Raw genomic sequence first — 26,741 nt, 5'->3', positions numbered from 1 at the left:
TGGCTGATAACTAAAGGGAACAAAGATAGAAAAGTCACATTACAAATGAATACATACTTTTTTTATTCATAATCCTATTTAGTGCCAAGACGAGGTCTTTGCAGGCTCTTTAAACACCACATGGCTGGCATGTTTCTTTTGGCAACACTACTTTATATTCCTTTTCATGAAATACATTCTCACACTACGGCATAAATGTAAAATACAAATGTAAGGAATAGGCAGAGTGGGGGCCCAAGGTGTACTGGAACCCGAAAATAAAACTAGGCATCGGTAACTAGTCTACAAAGGTATGTAAATATGCAAATGGTCTTTAAAGACCTGTGAAAAACTCAGGCGTGCCGGAGATAAAACTCCAGACACTTCCCAGCCGAGCCCCCAGCAGCCTGAGCTGCAGCAGTCCGAGCTGAGACACACGGGGGGGGGGGGCTGACGCCCTATTAGCCCTATGGGCGTATGCGCCTGATGGAGGTCGATGCACCAAAATGGGCTACTGGAGCCCTCATATATCAAGAATTACCACTCTTGTGACAGGCCCAGCATTTATTCATGTGTCCACCACAAATGCCATGAATGACCCCTTTTGCCAAGAATTGGATTTAATATGTAGGATCAGAATTTTGCCATTAACACCTCCCATTTGCCATGAATGACCCTCACTTTAAAAATTATATTTAGTATGTGATGGCCAGCCTTTTGTAACAAAGAGAAGGTCGAATGCACTCTTTTTAATTTAATTGTCTCATTGGTAGCTGAAAATGCTCAAAAGGCAAGGATTTGGTGTGCACGCTTGATGAGTGCTGGACCCCAGTGGCACATGTGTAAAACTGTAGAAAACTTTTGGGCCGGCGCGCCCCAGGTTCAAGATGCACTGCCGGTATTGGCAAAAGCCGGTAATATTCAACTCTATAAATTCAGTAAACGTCCAGTGATCCAAGTAATCCACTTTGAGCCAATTTTATCAAAATTCACTCTGAGGCGAAGTGATTTCATACTTTAATATTGAAGAAATGCCCATCCAGGCTTTGTTCTGGAACGCGTTACAATTCACTTCGATTCCTGGGTACCCATCCGCACCTTCACCCAATGCATTTCAGGCTACAAAGCCCTTTAAAAAAAAAAATCACCTTGACATATGAAAATACTATTTAGCCCAAAAATATATATGTTTAACAATACATTAACACTAACCACTCAAACGAACAATTGTAATCTGCAATATGCTTTTGCCAATACCGGCAGTGCATCTTGAGCCTGGGGCGGACGGCGCAACAGTTTTCTACATGGCTAGCATTTTGTCATGGTTGCCCCACTCCCACATGTTACAGCTGTCCTCCCTCATGCCAAGAATTAACTCCAATGAGCCAGCGCCAGCATTTTTTTATTCGAGCTCCCTATGCCAGTAATATCCTGCAGTATGTCAGGACCATCATGTTTTTCATGTGTGTCTCCTATGTAAAAAGAATTACCTCTAGTTTTCCAGTTTCAGTATTTTACCATGTCTGTCTCATATGCCAAGTATTACCTCTAGTATGCAAGTGACAGTATTGTGGCCACTTACACTCATTCTCAATCACATTTTTTATCTTATTTATTCACAGTGGCGGCTCGCAGAGGGAGCGCTGTGGGGAGCTGGGGCGGGGAGGGGCAAGTTGGGGGGTAGTGGACTCCGATATATAGAGGAACGCAGTAAAGTAAGTTAATAAATAAATAAACCATTTTACTTGCGCACGCTGCATCGCCAACTCGGCGATGCAGCGTGCGCAAGGTAAATTGTTTTATTTATTTAATTACACAGATCCCCTCCTCCACGACTCTGCTTTTCTCATTTGTTTTTTGTGCATTTGTATGTAGTGCTAACACCACCAAAGGTATTGGAGAGCTTTACATTAGCAGCAGTTACTTTTTTTTTTTAGTTTTATACGCCAACAACACCCAAAGGTATTGGAGTGCTTTACATTAGCACCATTTACTTATTTTTGTGCAGTTTTATGTAGTGACAAAACCGCCTGAAGAAAATGGAGCGCTTTACATTAGCACCAGTTATTTTACACAAGGAAGCATTCATTTTGTACGCACAGCATGCCTAAGTGATTTGCTTCAAATTTAAAGGATGTTAAGCCATTGCTGAAACTCAAACCCGGTTTATCAGCTCCATAATCAGCAGCTCTGGTACTTATGCCACATCCTCTCCCAAAAGGACGCCATTTCATCCCCCTAGCCTCGTCCTTAGTTCCACATTTTGTGTTACGGATAAATAACTTAATCTCATTGCTTCTAAGCACAACAAACATTGGCAAAACCAGCAGGTACCACCTGTGCGATGATATTGGCGCACCCCATCCTCTCCCTAGCCTCGGCTTTAGTTAAACATCTTGTGATTACAGGTATATGACTTAGGGCCTGATTTAGATCTTGGTGGTACTACCGCAATCCCCCAACGGCGGCAAGCCCAAGTAATCCATCAAGCTGATGCCGGTCCACCCTCGCTATTTAGGTGTATGCTGGCTGACTCTCCATCTGCGTCGACAGAGTGTTTACTGTCAGGCATGAAGCTCACCGCCGCTAACACGGCAGACTCCAATGCTGGCTAATACTATTCTGTCACTGTCAGGGTGGCGGGATTGCGCCAAGCCAATTCAGATTTTACACTTGTGCTGGTGGTGTTCTAGTGGCGGGTTGCCAACGGAGTGAATCCGTCACGGGACGGGGTCAACATTGGAAGATTTCTGTTGCTATAGGCTGGATGCTAACATCACACATTTGATGTGTTTTGGCTAATTGTTTGCACCTGCATACCACTCTATAAAATACACTCCAATTCAAACCATGATCCTTTTCCATTCCACAGCACCACAACATTTTTAAGGTAAATATGGTCACTGAGGTTAGGTTATTTTGTTGCTTTTCCCCGTTTCTTGCTACTCTTTCTTCTTTCATTTATTTCTTTGTGGTTAATTAATTTTATTTCAACATATATCCCTGAGGAAGAATTGTCAATCATGGTGGATGAAATCATAAGAGTAGAGCCACAATTGTTTGGAGCCCAAGTCCAAAATACATCCCTATCTCAGAAAAGTGAAATGTGGTTCAGAATAGTCGACAGAGTGAATGCTGTAGCAAACAACCTGCGCACACTTGAGGAAATTAGGAAGATATGGGACGACCTGCGGGGGACAGTTCATTTTCTGGCCTCCGAGCATCACCTGGAGGCCCAGAGGACTGGCGGTGGTTCGCCCAGGCCCCCTTACAACTCATGCCCTTGGAGGGGACGGTCTTTCAGATCCTACATCCTGAAGGCTTGACAGGAATCCCTGGTGGAGTGGAGAATGGTAAGTTATACGTTTCAATGTTTCATTAAACCTAACTGTCCTGTTTGCTTTGAAGTTAGCTGTTGCTAATGTGTTCAGTACCATTTATTTGATATAGAAACCAAAATACATTAACAACATCTTGTTTGGCTTGTTTGTTTGAATGTATTGAGTTGAATTTGAGATAACAGGTTTCATTAACCATCACATTTCACATTATGGTATGGTGCTTGTAAGGGCTTATACTCCAAATAACATATGTGTTTCACATATTAAATATCTGCTCTCTTTCCACTGCAGACTTACACAAGGAATGCTCAAGTCACAATTTTGCAAGTGTTGTGAATGTTTTGTTGAAATGACTACAACTACCATGATGCCTTCTTTCAGCTTTGTGATAATAATATTGCCATTTAATTTTGCTCATTCTTCCTTTTCTATCAAATTTTCACCTATAGTAAAGTGTCATTTATGGATCAATTTCTATTTAATGATCTCTTTTGAAAATTGTTTGTGTTGAATTTTGATGATGTCCTTTTCTTTTCATGTAATTGAATTGATGTTATTAGTTTCCCAAATCAGCGTTTGTTAACCTAAAAAATTTAAGGCATGTAAAATTGTATGCTGAATAAAAGTGGCATAAGTGAAAACTGAACTAGTTATTGTTTAAATGATGACTAAAGCTAAACATCTTTCTAAGTTGTTTAAGTGTTTGTTTTTTGGCCTGCTAGGCCTTGGAATGTATTTCACATTTCTGCTCTCTACTGGGTTGTGTTGAACAGTTTGTACATTTCATGCATACTTATACATTTCTCTTTTTGCATTTCAGGACATCTTTTTACCTCCTTATTTGAAGTAGCTTTGTATGGCACATAAACTGTTTGTGTAATTTATTACATTTCCACTGAAAGGTTTAATCATGATATTCAATTCCTTTTCCCTTTTAGGTTGCTACATTATATTTGCTTAAAAACTCATTGGATGTGTAATCTACACATTTACAGAATATTATTTTTGTTACATTCATCATAGGTCCAACAACCAGAGCACAAGGCCAAACATCTGTGCCTCAGGATACTTCCACTCCAGCCGAGGATCAAGCCTCTAGGGAGGACTCCACTCCCGAACGTCCAGATGAGGAGGAGCGGTCTGGTCCATCTGGTCTGCCTTCGGAAGAAGGCTCCACTGAGTCTCCTTCGTCCCACACCTACATCTCCCACACTAGCTCTTACAACATCTCAGCAGACGGATACCTCCACTTCGGGTGTCCAAAGCAATCTAACACCCATCTTGATCTCCCCAGTCCTGACAGGTGATGAGACAACACCACCACCACCTTCAATTCAGCAGGGGCACACTGGCTCAAGGCCACAGGTTAGTAGAGACAGTGGTCATGAGAGGGATCTTGTGAGCCAGCATAGTGAGGCTACTCGGATCACTGTCACCCAGGCCACAATCAACCAAGTCTTGGGAGCCCTCCATCAGTCCCAAGACATGATGTGCCAAGTCCTTATAGAGCTCTAGGACATAAAGCAGTTGCGGAGGGAGCACAATGTTCAGATGGAGAATCTGAACTTCAATTTGGGCTCCCTGACTGGGGTGCTGCAGGACATTTGCACTCAATATGCGGGGCTTTTCCTGCACATCTTCTTCTGGTTCATCTACATCTGGCCCTCCCAAATCTGCCTTAGCAACAGAAAGAGAGCCTCTGCCATAAGAGGCAGCACCCCCACCCACCTCAGTCCCTGCTATTGTATATCTTCCCACAGGAGCACACGTTCATCCGGACCACCATAAGTGAATGGCAAGGCCCCCACCACCATCAAGAAACACCAAACCTAATTTCCTCAAGTGTGTGACTAACATTCACTTTGTGGACTATTTTCTGGTCACATTTACCTTTCTGAGGCCAGTTGTATTTTGGACATTGGTATTCAAACAATTTTGGCTCAATAATTATGGTTTTATTCACCATGAGTGTCTTTTTCTTATTTTGCTTGTTATTTTGGTTTATATCCACTTTTACTTAATTTGCTTTTGTTTAATAAAAGCAACAAAAAAATACAAATTCAAAGACTGGTTTTGTAGTTATTTTCTGTATTTATTAATCGTGGTTCCTTCCATCATACATTTCAAAATGTAAATAAGCAAAGGATTGTTTATTCATAAAATAATTGCAAGTAAGTATCTCACTAATTTCTACCATGAGGAGAAAATACAAATGTTAAAAACGAATCAACTAGTATTTCATTAAATGTGAAGCAGAGTGTTTAGTCAAATTTATATTAAACATAACAAACCATACATAGCACAAATACTCTACCATTATTTCATTTCCAGTTCCCCACCTTACCACCATGAAAGAAGGGGCTATAATCAAATGAAGGAGTTTCAATAGGCAGAATATTATTGGATTATGTCATCAGCTGGAGCCAGATCTTCTGCCTCACAATAGGAATTGCACAACATTAACACCAATAGTCCTCAATCCTGGAAGTACTCAACTTTGTGGCCACAGGATCAGTCCAATATACTGTTTCATCATCTGGAGAAATGTCACAGCCAACTTTAAGAGGTGAGCTACAAGAAGTTCCTTCTACAATGATGAGACACAGCAACATATTCATACACTTAATACAAAATGAGCATTTGGCCAAATGATGGAGGATGACTGTGCTTTTGGTTGACTACCACATGTGATTAGAGCAAATCAAGTAGCACATATTGACTTGGTTCCACCATTCAACAGGAAAAAAGTCAAATGTTATTCAATCATAGTTCAAGTTGTCTAAGTACAAGATATGTACACACAGGAACAAGGCATAGTCCCTTTGTACTTTGAAACAACTGCAAATGTCATGACTTTGAAATGTTCAAATGAAGATGACATGGTCAAGAATACCTAAAACAGATTAAAACAAAAAAGATGTGTAATTAAACATAATAAAATAGATACATTAGTAAGTCAGCTTTTTGAGGATATATTTTTAAAAATACAATCAGAGATAAACAAAGAAATTGAACACAAAAGTCAATGTGTCAAAACTTTGCTCATCAAAGACCTGTGGCCTGGACTTGCCTACCACATACTATTTTGCTCATTATATTAATAGGTGTTTTAACAGTTAATGTGATAGTATGTAAAAAGATATTTACACCCATGTGAAGAAGTTGTCAATGACATCCTTACGTAAGCTAACTCCATCCTCTTCACCACTATGATCTTCGTTTTGCATTTCAGGATCCTCACCCAGTAGCTCTTCATGGTCTCCATCCTCTGCGATATAAGCGATGTTCCGTTGCAGGGTTATGTTGTGCAGCATGCAGCGGGCCACAGTGAATTGGCACATCTTATCAAGTTAGTGGAGTGGGGCTCCACCAGTTTTGTCGAGATAGCGAAATCTGGTCTTTAGTAGCCCAAGAGCCTGCGAAATCTGGCCTCCGTGTTCTTACGTGGGCCTCATTGAAGCGGACTTCCCATGGCATTACTGGATTCTTCAGGTGTACCAACAACCATGGTCAGTTAGGATAAGTTGAGTCGCCTATATGGAAAAAAAAGAGAAAAGCCAAAATATGTAACGCCATTTCAGATGATTCACCTGGAAATTACCCAAACAATATTATGCCAGATTGCACATACTAACAACCAGGCCCTCTCAGGCCCACGTTGTGACATTTACAGGAAAATGCTGCTGTTCCATAGTACAAGGGAATCATGGGCTGATCTGGGGAAATGTGCCCAGACTCTTCTGATGTACAAATCAGCTAAGCAGACAACTTGCACATTGATTAAATGGAAGCGCTTTTGATTCCGGTAGACTTGTTCCCTGGTGTGTGGTAACACTAAGGCAATATGTGTGCCATTAATTGCTCCATCTACATGTTATAAACGACCTAAACAATAGAAATCGCCTTTCACATTCCCAAAATCCTTTATGTCATAGAAACTGGATGAAGATGTTGATGTGTCTCATCATTAATGAAAGAACTTCTTGTAGCACACGACTGAAAGTTGGTTTTGATATTCCACCGGATACTGCCACAGTGTATTGGAATGATCCTGTGGACACAAAATGTTGTGCTTCCATGAGTTTGACAAGTGGTGTAATCGACGTGGGATTTCAGATGTGAGGCAGAAGATCTGGCTCCAGCTGATGACACAAAACAAGTATAGTTTGCCTATTCAATCTCAACTTTTTGATAATATCCCGTTCGTCCGTGGTGGCAAGGTGTGGAAATTGGCAGCATACTTGAGCCTGTCGTTTCCTCACTCTCCCAGAGTTCAAATGTTGCAGTGGAAGAATTTTGAACATTTGTAAACAATTTCCACATAAAATATTTATGATTATTAACAAAAATGTGCTGTTGTGTATTTTTAAGTTACAAATGCCATTTTGGAGCTGTCAACATTTTAAATATGAAATAATGTGTGAATAATACATTTGTAATGTATTATTTACACATTCTTTTTTTTTTTTTTTACATTTTTTCAACCAAAATATCACCAATGGAGGTGTAGACAACACTGAGCAAATATCACATTTAACCATAGTAATGCACTACATATACATTTATTTTCTTTATAAATTGCAAGAGTTTCCTTCAAAGTTTGAATATGTAAACAAACTAGCCATCATATTGAGTGGTGGCGACGTACTTGACAGTCACAAACACACTATTTGACCTTCTAAAATGGTGGGTGCTTGGCCTTGCTGTGAGGACATTTGTAATCAGACACTCAAGGCGGACGTTGACCAATTCAAGGTGGACAGAGACATAGGCAAATGTGTGTGAAAGCAACGTACAAAGGCCAATGGCTGTATTCATCTCTGCTGATGATTGCATACGTCATGTACATGTCCGTGGCTATTTGAAAAAATCTCACTGGCCTCCTAACACTGCAGCCATCAAGACTCTCTTCACTTTTGCTGCTGTTTGCGACCTCTGGGAGCAACGATGCCAGGTTGAGCAGATGAGAGGGCCTCTGCCTTCTCGCCAGAGGAGCTGGAGTTGCTGACACGGAGGTCTAGCTCTATGACTCACGAGAGGATCAGGTACAGGTTCGAAATGTATATGTGAATCTGTCTAGTTTTTTTTTCCATTAACACAGGCTACAATGTTTCTTTGAGTTTCTGAGTGAAGTGTAGTGATTGATGTGAAGTGTCATATATTTTGTTCCTTACATAGGACAATGATGTTGGGGTTTCATGAGCAATTTACAATGTTAAAAAATAGCAACATTAATATGTGTTGTGATTTTAAAGCCCTGGTATCTATTTGGTGTGTATGGCGAGATATATCTATGTACATGTTTGCATTACATGTGAAATATAGAAATCTCACGTCATGTAAATTAGAAAACACATTATATTACAACTGCACATATATATGTTTTCCGTACGAACCAAATGAAAATGATGTTTGCTATTTGTTTTTCCTACAAATCACTCAGCATAGATCAGGGGTCTCCAGATAGTTGATTGGGAGCTAGCAGTAGCTCCCAGACCCCTTTATAGTGGCAGTGGCGTAACGAAACATGAGGGGAGCCCCCCTGCAGGATATGTGGAGGGCCCCCTCCGAACTCAATCTGGAGCTCTCCGGCCGAAGTGCGGTGCTGAGGGGGCCCCCTGGAGGTTGGAGGCCCCCCTGCACCGTGGGGGGTGCGGGGGCCTTTGTTACGCCCCTGTATAGTGGCACACAGCTTCGAGGTCAGTTATTAGATGGGCACAAGGCCATTCTTTTAAAAATTAAATGTTATGGGAAGGCTGTGTGAATTTGAAATCATGAGCATCAGGCTGTGGATAGCAGTGCCTGACAATGAGCATTGCTCAGTCAGAATCATGGGCCAGGCTGGGGCTGAGTCACAGCAGCAAATAACTCAAACACTGACGTATATCTGTCATTAAAATATTTCCTTGTCAGCTCAAATGTGAAGGTGTGCTAAAAAATATGCCTATGCATGCTTTTAAATGGACGGGAATTGAAATGGAGAGCTACCTAACTTTTGACCTAACACTTTATTTAATTTTACTCCCATTTCAAAGTGTTTCATTTCCAAACTGCAGGCCCCTTACTTCCAGTGACCAGTATTTACTGTGCCATAAGTATTTATGCAAGATACATTCCTTTTTTATATGTGAGAATTTCAAAGTGCTGACAAATGTTCAATGATAGGAAGTGTTTGTTGTAGAATATTTCTCTGCACTTTAAAATTCCCAATTCAAAAGGACATGCAGTTATACATTTGTGTCATCCATGTAACGGCGCAACATATTGCAGAATGTGTGTCTTGTGCTACAAGTACATACCACACAGACACCCATACAATTATATCCCATTCCAAACACATATGTTCATACATCCCCATAGAGCATGCTCTCACTGACACACATGGCAGCCCTTTCATAGTGCCCTTAGTCATAGTATATAGTTCAAACCATAGTATCTGGCTCTATGGACTTTAGGCATCAAGTCAATGAAACTGCCAGTGAGGGTGTCTGGTAGCAATGCACAAGTTATTAAGCCTTCAGTAGTTCACAATGTTTTGAATTGATCAAAAGTAGTTCACATCACAGAAAATTTAGGATCCCCCTAGGCTAGATGATGTCACTGGCCTGGATTAGTAAGTATAGGACATGACAAGGGATGAGGGTAATCAACAGGTCATTACAAAAGTGTGTATTAATATGTTTGGTTTTGTCAGCATGTGAAAATACACATTGTATGGTAACTTATGAGTCATGCTTGTGATAGATATAGTAAAATTGTGTTACATTAATACAAACAAACATAAAGTAACGAACCATTCTATTTTCTTTCATTTCTTATATCCATCCAGGTCAACATGAATCAGAAGCGAGGTATCTGAAAGGCCATCACCAGGAAAGTGCGGACCCTTGGGGTTTGCAAGCGGTGCAGCCGCCATTGCTGGAAGAGGTGAGAGGACCTACGACTCTGTACCAGAAAGTCAGACGAAGTCCAGCTCGGGCAGTCCTCCCAAAGTGGGAAGAGTGTGTGCTGCCAACCTGACCCCCTTAATGACCTGTATTCTTTCAGCGGCCTGTTCCCAACTTGATGGGCAGTTGAGAGCCCAACAGCAGCATGAAGGGGGTAAATTCTAATTTGAGTTTCACATGTTACATGGCTAATTTTTTGTTACAGCCAGGATTTTTCCTACCAACATTAAGGGCGACCCATGTCCAATACAGAAGAGTTCTTGAAGGTGTAAGTTCTGCACAATGTGTATGATGATGTACTTTATCTGTTAATTTGTTGGAAAGGATCCCACCTGATTCTTGTATGCTACCATTGACTGCTCTGAGCAGATGCATGCCTGCCTAAACTACACATGAAAGAATGATGGATTGTCTGTGACTGGGGGTGAGTGGTTGAAAAGTTTCAGCACTCTGTCCATCATCTTGTTGTGTTCGCTATGTTCGCCCGAAAAGGCCAAGGGTATGTCCAGATGTGGGTCCCTTGCTCGCTGTGCCAGTTGATTCAAGCTAGCCTGGCTGATGTGGGGTGAAATCCGGAATCCAGTCCCAGGATGCTTGTTTCCGGTCCTGGGAGGCCTTTGCTTGGCAGTTTGGGCTGGACTGTTCCCGTGAGGGGCAGGTTCAAGACTGATTTGCATATGGCTGGCTCCAAACTGGGGTGGCTTAGTGAGAAAAAGAATGACGGCTTAATCTCAGTTCTGAGCAGACACATGGCTGCCTAAATTACACATGAAAGAAAATTGGCCAAGAGTATGCCCAGACGTGGGTCTCTTGATCGCAGTGCCACTGGAATCAAGCTTGCCTAGCTGATGAGGGGTGAAACCCCGAAACTGGCCCTAGGATGCTTGTTTCCAATCCAGGGAGGACCTGGCCTGGCAGTTCGGGCTGGACTGTTCCCATGGGGGACAGGGTCAAGACATATGGTTGGGTCCAAAATGTAGTGGCATAGTGATCTAAATCAGGCCCTTAATCTCCTTGTGCCTAAACACAAGCTTTGGGATAGCCAATAGTTTTTGACTATGAAAAATCAATTGGTTTTATCAATGTTTTTTTAAATCATGTTGCACAGAGGTGCTGGCAGCTGTACAACATGGCTCAACGTTTAAATAAAATAAAAACCTATCATGCAGATAGCGTTAACCGCGTCACAGTCCTTTTAAAGAAAACTTTAAAACATCCTACACAACAGCTAGCGCTGCTGTTGAACAAAAGGTAACAGGTAAAAGTGGAGCTTACTGACGATTCCATCTGTGACGATGTTGATTTTGTTCATCATCAGACAGTAGCGGCAGGACTTGGAAGATCTGGTCCATAGCAGAAACGGAAGTGTGAAAGTGAGAAAAGGTGTGTTTCTGCCTTATATCCCTTTCACTCCGCCAACTCAATTGTGGAGGTTTTACCGCCACAGTAATGTCGGCTGGAAGGCACATCATGATTGGCCCGGTGGACACATTGGCGGTCCTCCTTACGACAGTCGCTTTTGCCTATTGCACCGTCAACGCCAGTAAGCATACCTGGTAGAGTAAGCGGCACTCCGACGGCATTTCGTTCGTCGAACTGCCAGCAGGCTGAGCGTGTAGTAGGCGGGTAGGAAGACCATCGAAAAAGCAGCAGGAGGACCAGGTCCGGCAAAATCTAAATCAGGCCCTTAATCTCCTCGTGCCTAAACACAAGCATTGGCAAAGCCAATAGGTTTTGACTATGAAAAATCTATTGGTTTTGTCAATGTTTTTTTAAAGCATATCGCACAGCGGTGCTGGCAGCTGTACAACATGGCTCAAAGTTTAAGAAAAATAAAACCTTTAATGCGGACAGCTTTGGCCACGTCACAGTCCTTTTTAAAAAACTTTAAAACATCCTACACAACAGCTAGCACTGCTGTGGAATAAAAGGTAAATGGTAAAAGTGGAGCTTACCGACGGTTCCGTCCACGATGATAATGGTTTTGTACATATTGGTCACCACTAAGATAGATCCTAATGGCTGATAGGGTAGAGTGCATTGTATTTAAAAAGTAGGACATGTACTTAGGTTTTACATGTTCGGGCAGTGAAAAACTCCTAAAGTAATATTTAACTGTTGTAACGCCAATCTCTCCCATTGACTAACACTTGGTTACTGCTCCCGGTTTTATGGTATTTCTTCTTTTGACATTTCTGTCTGTATTTATCCATATTTATTTTTTGGCAACTTTATCTGTATTTATCCATATTTATTGTGAGTTTTGTGAAAAAAAACAGCTGAAACTGGTATATTTCGACATTTATTTAACCAATAAATATGCAGTCATGCTTGAATGCTTGCCAGGTTTCAGTGATATGAACACCAGCAGAAGATGGATCAATGCACTTACATGAAAATATGTAGATATCAGTATCAGCCCTTGTGCATATCTACTGCTGTTTAAGCCTCTTTAATAAAATTCCTTTTTTTTAAACCCCCTTACCTGTCAATCCACCCAGTTATTGACCTGATAGTCATGGCAAAGTGTAATTAGAATCACTCAAAAAGCACCCAATTTCCGTTTTTATCCACATTTAAAAATAAATATAGACAAGAAAATAAATGGTTTTCTGTCTGTATTTATCTGTAAAAATCAGTAAAAACTGAAAACAGGGAGCCTCATTATATGTAATAAGTGATAACTTTGGGTTGGGAGCAGATACAGATATGCTGTTTGCACTCAAATGAACTGTAATTTAAAATCCTCCTTATTGGTAAAGTTGGATTTAAAGTCACAATTTAAAAAATGCTACTTTAGAAAATTGCCATTTTCTTGTGCCAGCTATTTGTGACATCTGCCAGTGTCCTGTGAAAGGCTCTGCTGTTGGGATTTGAGTATTCCTCTTAGAATGTGACATAATAGGGACTAGGTGAGGACAGAATTGGCCACCCTGCCAAGATGGCTGTGGGCGGAGCTGTTCCCTGCCGCACTTGCACTTCAAAGGACTTGTCTCCAGCACACACTAAGGAACTTAACATCAGACTTTTGTAACCCTAGACCTCTTGGAGCTTTGACAGGCAAAGGGAAGAAATTTCCAGAACCAGTTGTCCCCTCAACTGGTAGCACAGGGTGTCCCACCTCACACAAAAGTTGGCATCAGGTATAATTATTGGACCCTCAGACCTACTCTTCAGAACACTCCTGGACCTGTGGACATTAAAGAAGAAGGACTGGCCTGCTGCCAGAGGACTGTCCTGCTGTTTGAGGATTGCTTTGCTGTCTGAGGAGGATGACTGGACCTGCCTCCCTTCATTCCAGGCTAACCTGAGTGACTCCAAGGGTCAGGAGGTCTCCTGTTTGAGCTACAGGAACAGAAAAAGCTCCAGAGACCTAACTGCAGCTGCCCAAATGACCTGCTGTAGCCGGACCTGATGGGACCTGCAACTGGACCTACCTTAGTCTGCTGGCCTCTGCTGGAGTGAGTTTCTGATCCTCAAGAGATGCCCCCATGTCCTGGATCCTTGGCAGGCACCAGTCTGAGCTCCTCCTAAGCTGAACATTGAAATCCTAAAGTTTGGGCTGTTCGTGACTATGAACTGGCCCCATTGAGCAGAGACTCTGCCCCCATGATGGCTGCCAACAAGAAACTTCAGTGAAAACCTGCTCTTCACTCTACTGTGTACTGACAGTGACGACCGGCAGCACAAGATCTTCGCGCTACAGCAACAACAGCCTGGGTGACTTCCAATGCACAGCTCCAGCAACAACTGTCTGTGGTGCACTACAGCAATGACAGCCTTCCCCCCACGCACACACAGCTTTCTCTACATGCTACAACAATGACCATCCTTGCTCCTCGTGGCCTCCTCCACTGTGAATGGAACTCTTCGCACCGGACTTTGAGAAGGTAACTGTTTCATCTGGACTAACTTTATCCCTGTATCTGACCCATGCTCCAACTCATTTGGCCTGAACTTGTGACTTTCCCCCAGTATTATACAACCAGTCTACTTCAAGTGGTGATTTATGCTTTGAAGGGCTATTTACACTGAAAACTTTAACAATGAATAACTTTAGCTCTACTGATCGGATATTTTTTTGTCTTGATATTTTATTTATTAAAATGTACTCAACTTTTCTAAATTGGTCTAGAATTTTTCATGTGCTGTGTTTTCACTTTCATGCTGTTCGTGTGATGTGTAAATACTTCACACTTTGCCTCTAAATTAAACCTCCTTCGTGCCGAGCTACCAGAGGATTAAGCACAGGCTAATCTACAGACTCTTGTGATTCATCCTGATAAGGATTGTGGTTGTTGCCTGAGTGGGGCTTCCACCCCCTCATCAAATAACCCAATGTCTTACATCCCCACATATCAGGGTTTCGGAAACAGCTCCTCTGGGGCACTTCTAAGGTTTCCAGGACCTCAAGGAAATCTCATAGGGGCCAAGATTCACTCCAGTAGTGGCCACCAGCAAGTTGCAGTCCAGGTCCAGATGGTACTGGCCAACTGGTCATTTCAGGAAAAAGGCCTCTAGCAGCTTTGTGTGCCACTTTAGACACACAGGAGGTCAGCGAACTAACTCCTGGAGACCACTTCTTTTTCCTGGGTACTTCTCAGGTTACAGGAAGCAGGGACCAGTCCTCTTTTGATTTACTGCAGTCTAGAATGTGTTCTTTGATGGTGCCTAAGGATGCCCCATTTATAGCCAACTGGAGGTTCAGACAGGTAAAAGGTTGCTTTTACTTAAATATTTAATACAAATCCAAATTCACTATTAAGTTGGATTTTTACAGAGAGCTCAAAATAATCTTTTAATAACTTTTGTAGCAGTTTCCTGTCCAGCGTTACAGATTGAAGTTTATATACTGTAATGTGACATTTTCTAGGATTCAACTACAATGCTGTCAGTGAAAATAGCTTTTGGGTTGAGTCACTGGAGGAACCTGCCTATTTTAATCTCACACATGTTCCACTTTCAAAATGTCAGGTATCCTACCTTGTGGGCAACAAGGTGTACTTAGGGGTGACTTATTAATATTTAAAAGAAAGATTTCCCGCTTGTCAAAAAAGGCTTTCTGGCTACACGTGATAGGCCTGAAGTCTTGTCTTGTAGACCACCCGTGTGGATGGCTCTGTAGGCGCAGCAGCCCACAGGTGGCATTTACCTTCAAGGCTCTCGGTGTATTTAAAACACCATACACTAGAGACTTATAGGGAAGTTAAACATGTCAATCACGGTTAAGGCAATTTGCCAAATTTAAAGAGGGAGCACAGGCACTTTATTCCTGTTTAGCAGGTTTAAAGTACAAAGTTTAAAATAAAACAGAAATATAGGGTCCATAATAAAAGGGGAAAAATCTTAGGTGACTATGTAGAAAAGGAGGATATGCTACATAAAGCAAACTCCTTTAAATAACATTGTCTATGTTGTGAGCTGGGGATAAATGATAATGTTGACTACTTATTTTATTATGTGTATTGCTCCTAGATTTGATGAAAATGCTTTAATGTCACTCATTGCCACTCATTGCTTCAGTACAGAATAACCAATTGGAAATAATGGACTTTGACTTATTTTTTAGGGTGGGACAAAAGATCCACCTTATGTGATTGCACTTTTTTTATAAAGATGTACCTAATGCTGTCTCATGTTTAAGATACAAATGTAAGTTGGTTGAAGATTGCATTAGGAACATTTAATATAATTTTATTAGTGGTGGCTTTATTGTGTTACTTTATGGATGGTAGGGTCTAATATACCGTTTTTAAAATTTTAAGTATTAAACTCGGTGCACTGTTTTGGTGTAACCATTAAACACTTTGAGATATGGCAGGAAGATGTTTATTCCTGATTATAAACAGCTGAATCTAGTTACAGTGGGCTAAGCATCTGTTCTGTTTGCCACCTCTTCCACATTGTTGATTTCCTCACAAGCCTGTCAAATGCTTGATTATTGATTTATGATGGGGAGACCCATTCATTTTTCAACTTTTCACTCCTTTCTAGACATTAGTAAACAGCCTCTGGTCCATGGCTGTAATGTCTCCCTGTAGTGACAACGTTTGACCCCCTTTACCACGAAAGTGAGACAGATAGTTAGGAAACATTGGTCCTTTCTTGATACAACCATGAACAAATTGCCACCCCCACGGTTTGCATTTAAGAGAGCGCCTAATTTGAAGGACAAACTTGTTCATACACGCACCTTGTTAACAACACAGTCATCCAATCTTCCATCTGGTCATTTCCCGTGTGGTGGCTGTTCAGTGTGTGGTCTTACACAGGCGACTAGGAGTGTAGTGTTGCAAGAGGGTAAGACATGGTTTTTAAACAAGTTCAGTAACTGCAACACAACCAACGTTATTTACAGGTTGACGTGTAGCTGTGGGTTGCATTATACTGGCCTTACCTCACGGAAGGTGAAAGTATGCATACAAGAGCATTTAAGCACTCTGAAGGCAAAAAAATTGACAACACGACTGGTGCAACATTTTAATGAGAAACAACATGACCCCAGGGATCTGAGATTGACTGTGCATGAGAGAGTGTTGGGTGAGACACACAACATTGAATCCCTTTTGGTAAGGAAAGAAGCTAAATGGATTTTTTCTGAAAAGGTGGACCAGTCGGGATTGAATGATTCTATCGAATGGAACAGGGTGAGCAGAGTCACCAACACCCGCAACTGTCCCCTGATGCCAGGTACACGGATGATGACACCTGACATCTAACTACCAGCGTGCCACGATGTGACTATTTCATGTGTGTGTCATGTGTTCCCATGAGCTTGCTGTTGGTGTTCCGTCAACTGCATCTGCTGTAGCTGCATCCAACATGTGTCTGTGTGTAGATGCCCAAGTCACACTATTACGCACACCAGGCCACATGTGGAATCACACGTAACGTGTGTCTGTATGCATCGAACAGGGACTTGTGAGCTGAGGACATATCTGCGTAGTCTCAATGTCTGTGTGATCAGTTTTGACATGTACCCCTTCATGGCAAGGTGTGTGGTCTTACCTTTTTCAATGACATGTGACCTGTGCGTCTAGCTTGCCGCCAGCTGCCTGTATGAGATAACATCCTTCAAATGCACATATGTGAATGTATGTCACTCCTGTAATGGGTCTGGCTGTTCACTCACACTGGCCCACAGCTACTTTCATGGCATGTCATGTAGACCTTGACAACCCACGTTTGTAGCTGGCTCTTGGTAGGAGTATCACCTGGCTGGCATACGTGTGCAGGATGTATTGCACAGACCAGACTCTGTATGTAGCATATGTTTATTAGCTGTTGAACATGTGCTCAGTTCATTGACATTGGTGTAGTAATCTACTCAATCTTCGTTATTCCTTAAAAATTTCTGCAGGGCACCGCCTCTCCCCCGACCAATGCCAGACTTGGCTGCCATGAGGGATCGTGACTGCATACGCCGCTACAGATACCCCCAACAGTTCATTGAGGACCTGACAAACAGGCTGGCACCACACCTCCAACCGCGACACAGTTATTCGACTGCGCTGACCCCCAAGATGAAGGTGATGTCAGCCCTACATTTCTTTGGCACTGGTACGGTTCAATTCACCATAGCTGATGTGGGTGGCATGTCCCAGACCATGTTCAGCCGTGTCCTGCATGATGTTTTAGAAGCCATGTTGGAGCACCTGGATGAATTCATCCATTTTCCAACTCGTGAGCAGTTGACAGGTATCAAGGGTGAGTTCTATGCCCTGGGAGGGATGCACCATGTAATTGGGTCCATTGATGGGACACATGTGGCTTTGGTACCACCACAGGCACAGGTGGTAGCCTATCGAAACCGTAAACATTATCACTCCATTAATGCCCTTGTGGTGTGTCTTGCTAACATGCTGATTTCCCATGTCTGTGCACGTTTTCCAGGGTCAGCACACGATGCCTACATCATGAGGTGTAGCAGGGTGCCAGAAATGATGCTGCAGCTGCACAACGAACGAGCATGTCTTGTTGGTGGGTAGACTCTGTTTGTCCAGTATTTAGCGGTATCTTAGTATGTGACGGCATCTCCTGACCCACTTCTTAACATGATGTTTCCATGTAGGGGACTCTAGCTATCCCAACATGCCATGGCTGGTGACACCTCTCCGCAACCCGAGAACAGCTGCAGATCACCGTTACAACAACGCCCATGGGCAGACCAGGCGAGTGATTGAGAGGACGTTTGGCCTCCTGAAGAGCCGATTCCGTTGCCTCCACAAGACAGGCGGGTCCCTCCCATATGCACCGGTGAAGGTCTGCAAAATCTTCCTCGTGTGCCTGATGCTGCTCAACATGGCAGTGGAGAAAGCTGTGCCACTCATCCTGGATCCCGATGAGCAGGAACATCCACCCGTGGAGGATGACGGCCTTGGTCACGAGGCAAGTGAGGAGGAGGAGGAGGAGGAGGAGGAGGAGGAGGAGGACATCCGGAGTCAGCTCATACGCAACTTCTTCTCATAATGGTGAGTCCCTGGGTCTGAGTGTGCACGCTTGGAGCCTTGTGTGGCATGTGTTGCAATGTGTGTGTCCAGCTGACTGTATGCTAAGTGACTTTGAGGTGTGTTCTGATGTGTCACTCGAGTGCTGATGTCATTCCACACATTTTAGCTGACACACTCAATTGACAACTAGCATAGTGTCAACCTTAGTCATGTAGAGTACATGACCATGCATGCGGATGACTATGTTTTTCCTGACTTCTTGTGTGTCTCTCATCCCCAGGTAGTATCGCATGCTGTCTGCTCATGGCATTGTTGTGCTCCTGCTATTCCTCGTGAGTAATGCAACGTGTGCTGAATCAGCGTTACATTCACGGACATGGTGAAAAGTCTCCTTTGGGTAAGGATTGCAGCAAGGCATTTTGGGTGTGGTAGTTGTCTGTAATGTGTGGCCACTGCTCCTGTGCAGGTTTTGTTACTATGCATACATGTCGACTCACCATGGGGCAGAGGTGATATAGCATGACTCACATGAATTGATAGTCACACTTCGTGACAGTCATCTGTTATGGGATTGTGGATTGTGATGAAGGCATCAATGTGTGTACAACTTCCCTTTGGAAACATACGGGAGGCTACGGGTGGACATATTGCGGGACATCCCCATAAGAGGCTCAATGGGGAATTGCAGCCTCTCCGTGTGCAGCAGGGGATGTTTGGCTCACCCCCTTCACTTGTGTGCCACTCCAATGGATTTACAGCATCTGTGGTGCGAAGGGGGTGTCCAGTGTAGGTCCCACATGTTAATCCAAAAGACCTGTGAGTCTGTTAATATTGATGCATTTCCATAGGTGTGAGCCTGAGTAATAAAGGTGTTCCTCAGCCTCCAAGGTGCCTCATCTCTGTCAATGCAGGTCTCTTGCCACTGTGCATGCACCATCTCTGGCATGGTTGTCAAGGATTGTGCATATGAGTCTATGTGTAGATTAGCAACCTGCATGCTGTTCTTCATGTATTTGATTCTCTATTGTGCATGAAGTCCATGGCTGTGTATGCGTTTTGGTATGTTGGTCCCCACAACAGGCCGTCAACACCTTCTGGGGTGTGTTTCCTGTGCGCAGCTCGGCCTTCAGTTTCATGATCCGGTGTCAGTCATCTTTGGTGATTGTGCATCCTTTGTCTCTGGGTGTGCCATTAAAAACTGGTCACTCCTTCCTTGACATACACCTGTTGCAGTAGTCCTTTCTGACATCCTAGTCTTTGTGTGGAAACTGTGGCATAGTTCCCAGGACATGCCGCCTGCTGTTGCAGCCACTGCAGCAAGGGCACACAAAGTTTCCTGATTTGGCAACACACACACATCAAAGATACTCCTCCCTTCCTCCCTCAACCCATTAATTTGGCTGTCAGCAGCTTGTCTGTGCCACAGTTGCGGCCACGCGGTGCCAAAGGCTGGACCGTCTGCACATGCAACGTGCACATTGCACAAGCCTCATGTCCTTGCATGAACCACATCACACTACAGTCTGATGTTGCAGTCACCCTCCAAGCAATGTCCATCCACACATCTCCCGCCAGCTCTCAGGCATACACTAAGCGCACACACAACACCTTTGCATGATGAGTGTACAACTCCGACTGCCTACACAGCGCTGCCACGCCTTCCAGGCCCTGTCACACCCACCAGGTCATGTCCCTCCTACTCCCCACCGGCTCTGTACCCCGGCAAGGCCATGGGAGTGGGACTCAAGGCTTCTGCATGTAGTATGCTGTTGTCGTGAGGCACATGGCACAGGTATCATCACTCAGCGTGTCAATCTACAATGTGTCCAGGACCCCCCTCTCCACCATCACATGCGCACCCAACCTCATCATCAACTCGTATGCCATTGACAGCCAGGTGCTCCTCACCCAGGACGCAGACATTGCCAGTTCCAATATTCAAGATTGCATGAGATCCATTGATGAATGGCAGAACAGCAGCCACCTGAGGCTGGCTTGTACAGGACTGAGGTCAACATCTGAGGATTGTCCCCTTACAGCTGGGTCAACTGCTTGTGTCCCACCCGCAGAAGCCCCGCACAAGCACCCAGTGTCCACGCACACAAGATGGTGTGCATCATGGATTGCTTGCTCACATTTGCCATGGTAATCACCAGCATCTGTACCTCAGACTGCAACACCCTCTGCATTATGCACATGATCTCCAGATAGATCTACTCCAAGGAAAGACGGACCATCCCCCAGGTCCACGACAACATCCGTGTCAAATACTGCCCTGCCCTCTACGGGGCAGCCACATCCAAACTCCCGGGACACTTGTCCACATCCAGGCTGCATCTGCACACCTCAGCTGCAACATCCCGCGCCCTAGCCACATCACCGTCCAGCAGAGATAGCTGCAATTGATCACTGTGTGCTGCAGGATGACCTTCAGACTCCCCACCCACACTCAGGAGGCAGGCCACAACCCTGACCCAACACCAACCTTGTACCACTGTCATCCGAGACCCTGTAGTGCCATCTCCGTGCATCCAACCTTGACCTGGCCACCATTCTTCAGATCCACTGTACTCCAGCATGCAGGACATAGTTCTCTCACCTGGGAAGACATACCTGGGACTCCCTCCCCGGGAACCTCCAAATGAGGCATGACCTCTACGCCTTAATGATACTCTTCCAAATAGATCTGTCCGCCCAGTATTGCAGGCACCCCCTCAGCAGCTTGAGGCCATCAAAGGTGAGTATTCTGCTCCATGTCTGCATTGACTGATAAATTGTGACCCATGTGTGTCCTGTACCAGACTCAGATCCCAGGGTATGGATGGCTGGAGTTAGTTCAACACTCAGGCATAGTTTGACATTTACACACACATATGTTGTGGACTAATGCCAAATGACAGCAACATCTCATGACAAAAAAAAGATTTTATTTTTGGTGGGGTAAGTATTTTGGTAGATGTACTAAGGTGCTCTACCGGGTGCATAGATTCCAAAGTTCACAGGGGGAGATGGCATCCTTGTCAGTTGGAGTCATCAGAGTCCAGACCACAGTGTTGGTCATCATTGGTCAGACTGTGACCAGCAAGTCCATGTGGCAGAGAATGTCATTGGGTGAGGTGCTGCTGTTGCTCCAGTGGGCCAGGTGCCAGGCCAGGTGACCTGGGAGATGTGGATGGTCCGCTGACTCTCACGGTCTTTTCCGTAGACGACCCACCTTCCGGGGGGACCCTCAGATGCAGGCCTTGATGATGTCTGTGATGCTCCGTCAGACGAATCCTCCTCCTCCTCCCTCCCTGTGGCTGGTGGTGGTCTTCGCCTGGTGTCACAGGGAGGGTTGCCCATGTTGTCGGCGATACGACGCAGTGAACGACTCATGTCCGTTTGCACCGCCAGGAACTCAGGCAGTCTTTCCTCCATCCGTCCTTGGTGTTGTTGTTGACTGGCATGTTGCTCGGCCTGCAGGTTCTTCATCTATTCGAGGGTCCCCTTCATCTCTGTGAGGCTCAACACTACCTGGCTGATGCCCCTGGTGTCACGCCGGTAGTTGTCCAGGATGTGGCGTATGTGTGACATACCGGTTCCCTCAGCTGGCTGGTCAGGTTCTCGCCTCCGCCTGCCTCTACTCCCACCACCCCTGCCCACACGAGCCTCGCCTGCCGTTGTTTGCACATCGGGTCTACGGGACCCCTGAGGGATGGCATTATCGGGGTTGTCTGCCTCCTCCTGGGTGCCCGGAGAACCTTGTCCCTCCTGGTCAGACTGGCTGTGTTGTTCAGTGCGAGCAGGGCTCCTGGGTGTCTCCTGGGATGTGGCAGGAATGGGGGTGGTGGTTGGCACAGATGTACCTGACGCAGGTGCTGCAGGGGCTTGGGCACCAGAGGGGCCAGGTTGGTCGGGGTCATCCACGGAGTGGTGAGAGTCGTCGCTGCCGGTGGGATCATCTTCACGCTGAGCCTGGGACTGTGATTGTTCCCCCCCCATTGTTGGGGGGAGGTCGATGACATTGCCCTGTGTGTGAGAGAGAGACAATGTTAATGCTGTTTCATGCCACATCCATGTTTGATACATATTCAAGTTGTCACAGATCCTCCAGGTAGTTGGATTTGCCTAGCATTCGTCTCAATGTACACTTGGGGATGGGTATGTTGCGGGGGACAGATTGGTATGTTCTCCTGAGTGTTTGACCAGTAGAATTTTGACTCGGATGTTTATTTGGTGATGGCTTGGTCTTGTTGTGTCACATGTCCATTGTGAGAGTGGGTAAATCCGTTGCCTGCTCCGGGGGTGTGTGCTTGTGTGAGGGGGAGTGTGACCGGGCCTGCTGTTGGGTGTAGTGTGATTTGTCATTCGGTCTCCCAGGTGATGTGTCTGTCCCCTCATGGTGCATGCTGGCATGACAGTGAGTTTGAGTTCCTGTGCTAGAGATCTGAGCTTGTGGAGTTGGTGTTTGAGTGTACAGTGGTCGCAGGAGGACCTTGTGCTGCCTACAGCAGGGCCAAGTGTCAGCTACCTTGTCAGTACTTTGCCAGTCCCTGTGCATTGGGCATGGTGCATGGGTATGTACCTAGGCCATATGGGCTGAGGGCATTGGTGTCTGCTTCTGAGTTGCACAATGTGTTGTGTGAGCCCCACCCTCCCAGCATCCCGGACATCCAGTCTTGGGTTTGTGGTTGGTGTGGCCTGGGACATGGCATTGCCTTTATTTGTGAATGGGGCATGGAGACGTTAGTGGCATGAGCGTGGTTTTTGAGTGTGGTTGTGTGCGGTGAGGGTTTGGGGGAAGTTGCGTGCATTTGGTGTATTTGTGGTGTGGATGCCATTCCCCCCATGTTACGTGAGTTGTTTGTGTACTCACCAGGCTCTGCGACTCCTTCGACTCCGTGTACTCCCACCGGCGGAAGCATGGCCATCACCTTCTCCTCCCAGGGATGGTAATGTACGGGTCTGCGGGGCAGCCCACTTCCAGTGGTGTTACTCTGGGCGTATTCCTCGTTCATTTTCCTCTTGACTGCCCTGCGCAGATCGTACCACCTGGCTTGGCATTCATGCCTGGTCCTTTGGATGGGCGCAACAGCATTCACCTTATCGACGATCCTCTGCCACAGGCTTGTTTTTTGGGCTATGCTGACCAATGTTCCAAACAGCTGTGGCTCGACTCTGATGACTTTGTTGACAAGGAGGTCCAGCTCCGCCCTTGTGAACTTTGGATTCCTGTCTGTGGGCATGGTGTGGGGTGTGGGTGTGGATGGTTGTGGTTGTGTGGGTGTGAATGTGACGGTGTGTGTGTGAATGTGAAGAGGGGGTGTTTGTGAAGGGGGTTGTGTGAAGGTGTGTAAGTTAAGGTGTAGTTAAGGTGTAAGTAAGGTGCAGTTGTTTGTCTGTGGGGTCTGGCAGCAGTGAGTCTGTTGCAAAGGCTCATGGGCTGTGTGTGTGGGCCCTTTTTATTGGTCCATTTGTGGGTGTGGCTGGGTTTGAATTTGTGATGGGTGTGTTATAAGAGGTGGTTGTGATTTAGGGCCTCTGTTTGCCTGTTTGGATGTGCCAGGTCAGTCATAGAGATGTATTTTGTCATGTAGACGTGTTTTGTGGTGTTGTGCGAGTTGAATTGACCCTCCTTGTGCTGTTTTACAGTGTCCTGGTTCTGTACGAGTATTTTTCGCATAGGTAAGGTCCGTACATACGCGATGCTGGGTGAGGGTGCTGGGGTACGGTGTTGGGGTACGGTGCGTACAGGTATGGGGCTGGGATACGAGCCTGGGGTGCGGCACGTACAGGTGGGGGGCTGGGGTACGGTGTTGGGGTACGGTGCGTACAGGCGCGGGGCTGTGCTACGGTGTTGGGGTATGGTGCGTACAGGTGCGGGGCTGTGCTACGGTGTTGGGGTATGGTGCGTACAGGTGCGGGGCTGTGCTACGGTGTTGGGGTACGGTGCGTACAGGTGCGGGGCTGGGCTACGGTGTTGGGGTACGGTGTGTACAGGTACGGGGCTGGGCTACGGTGTTGGGGTATGGTGCGTAAAGGTACGGGGCTGGGCTACGGTGTTGGGGTACGGTGTGTACAGGTACGCGGCTGGGAGACGGGCCTGGGGTGCGGCGCGTACAGGTTGGGGGCTGGGGTACGGTCCTGGGGTACGGTGCGTACAGGTGCGGGGCTGGGAGACGGGCCTGGGGTGCGGCGCGTACAGGTGCGGGGCTGGGGTACGGTCGTGGGATACGGTGCGGAGGGGGGGTACGGTGCTGACATACGGGGGTACTGTGCTGACATATGCGGGGTGAGGGGGGCTGTACGACTCGTATCCGGGCACAAGTTTACCCGTGTACATGTGTGCTACAGCGTTTGCTCCGTACGGGGCCTTTTACATGCGGTTGTGTATTCGAACGGGCGGTACGGATCGTACTTGCGCGCTCGGACTTCTGTTTTACGATTTGCACGTAAAAATGTCCGGCTCCCTATCGTACACTTTTCCCGACGCTATTCGGACGTAAACATTTCCGGCTCCCTCTCGGACCATTTTCCCGACGCAATTCGTATGTATTTTTCACGTACGAATCGTACTTCGCAGTTTGTACGGTACTTGTACGATTCGTACGTGAAAATATACGGATACGAGTCGTACGCAAAAAAAAAATCCCGGATCGGAATCGGCACCTTAATCTACTTTATTTTTTAAATTAATTTAATTATTTAATATATTTAATATTTATACATTTATTATATATATATATATATATATATATATATATATATATATATTTTGTACAACTATATTTTTAACATCAATATTTTTTTCTCGATGTTCTTGTACTTACCTGTTTAAGTATAGGGGTTCGATATTTTTGGATTCAAAATGTTTTCATCGATATTTTTTAGATCTACATTTTTACATCGATATTCTGTCAGTGAACCATTCAGCACCTTCTGCTTCTATTTATGTTAATTGTGCCTGTTCTACTCCATTCCGTTTAAATAGAGGTACACGCTAAGGTTGCCTACTGTCCCTTTTGTTATTTCTTATTGTCTTTGAACCCCTCTAGTGCTCTCTCCACATTGGTGATCAATATGCAGGTAATGTTTTTAAAAATACTATTATAAAGGTTTCTGCATATGCCGAAGATGTTTTGTTATATGTTAATGATCCTCTTGTTTCTTTACTCATTATTCTCAATATTATTCATAAGTATGCTGCAGTTTCTGGTTACTCTTTGAATATCAATAAAACAGAGGTTTTCCCCCTAAATATTCTCAGTAATTCCACTATGTTGGCAATTACCAAAATATTATGGTACGCTAAGACACTAAAATATTTGGGCATAACATTTGCTGATTCTATTAAAAGTACAATTGAAATCAATTGTTCTACAATATTAGCCAACACCAAACAGAAACTAGATAAATGGTGTACCTTTCATTTAAATTGGTATGGGCGTATAGAAGCACTGAAAATGACTCTTGCCTCACAAATTCTTTATTTGTTGCCCATGCAACCCTTATCGTCTCCTTCTACTTCTTTTGCAAACCTTTGCAAACTGTTTACTAAGTTTATTTGGCACAACAAGCCTGCATGCCTTAGGGCCCGATTCCGATGTCGTTCGGAAAGCATTCAGACCAAATCGGTTCTGTAATGCTTTCCAAACGACTTGGCTCGGGGGAGTCCGACAAAGCGATTTGGATGTATCCGGATGCTTCCAGATATGAGTTGGTCAGACTCCCATTGACTTCTAGGGGAGCCTGTGTTCTGAACTAGAACAAAGGCTCACATTGAAGAAAGGTGTGGCTGGATGGTACCCCAAAGACCAATTACGGCAGCGGATTCATTCCGGAGAAAAACGATTCATAATGACTGTCCAAACAGGTCATCATACTCGCTCACTCGGAAAACCGAGTCTATAGAGCCCTACGATTCGTCTACCAAAGGCGCAACGTGCTTGAATGCCTTTGGGAACTGATTTGGTCAGCCCTAACAGTTTACAGGCATTGGAATCAGTTGTTAGGAAATGTGTCGATTTGGTCAGAAACAAGGGTTC

At 44.9% G+C, this 26,741-nt stretch overlaps 1 protein-coding gene across 14 annotated transcripts in view; it reads right to left on the bottom strand.

Annotated features, from left to right (window-relative positions):
• Nucleotides 1-26,741, bottom strand: part of LOC146831319 (uncharacterized) — a 309,389-nt gene that overhangs the window by 176,412 nt on the left and 106,236 nt on the right. For 4 of the 14 annotated variants that reach the window (XR_014961543.1, XR_014961548.1, XR_014961552.1 and 1 more), the window contains one exon: nt 6,227-6,853. The exons of 1 other annotated variant lie outside the window; for it this stretch is intronic. The gene's annotated coding sequence lies outside the window, so the exon portion shown is untranslated. 9 more of the 14 variants (XR_014961544.1, XR_014961549.1, XR_014961554.1 and 6 more) reach the window with 5 other exon arrangements.

The sequence above is a fragment of the Triturus cristatus genome, chromosome 5_1 (assembly GCF_964204655.1).
Source record: "Triturus cristatus chromosome 5_1, aTriCri1.1, whole genome shotgun sequence".
In the NCBI taxonomy this organism is placed as follows: Eukaryota; Metazoa; Chordata; class Amphibia; order Caudata; family Salamandridae; genus Triturus; species Triturus cristatus.
The sequence above is the reverse complement of the archived record's forward strand: the minus strand, read 5'-3'. Positions and strand labels throughout refer to the sequence as shown.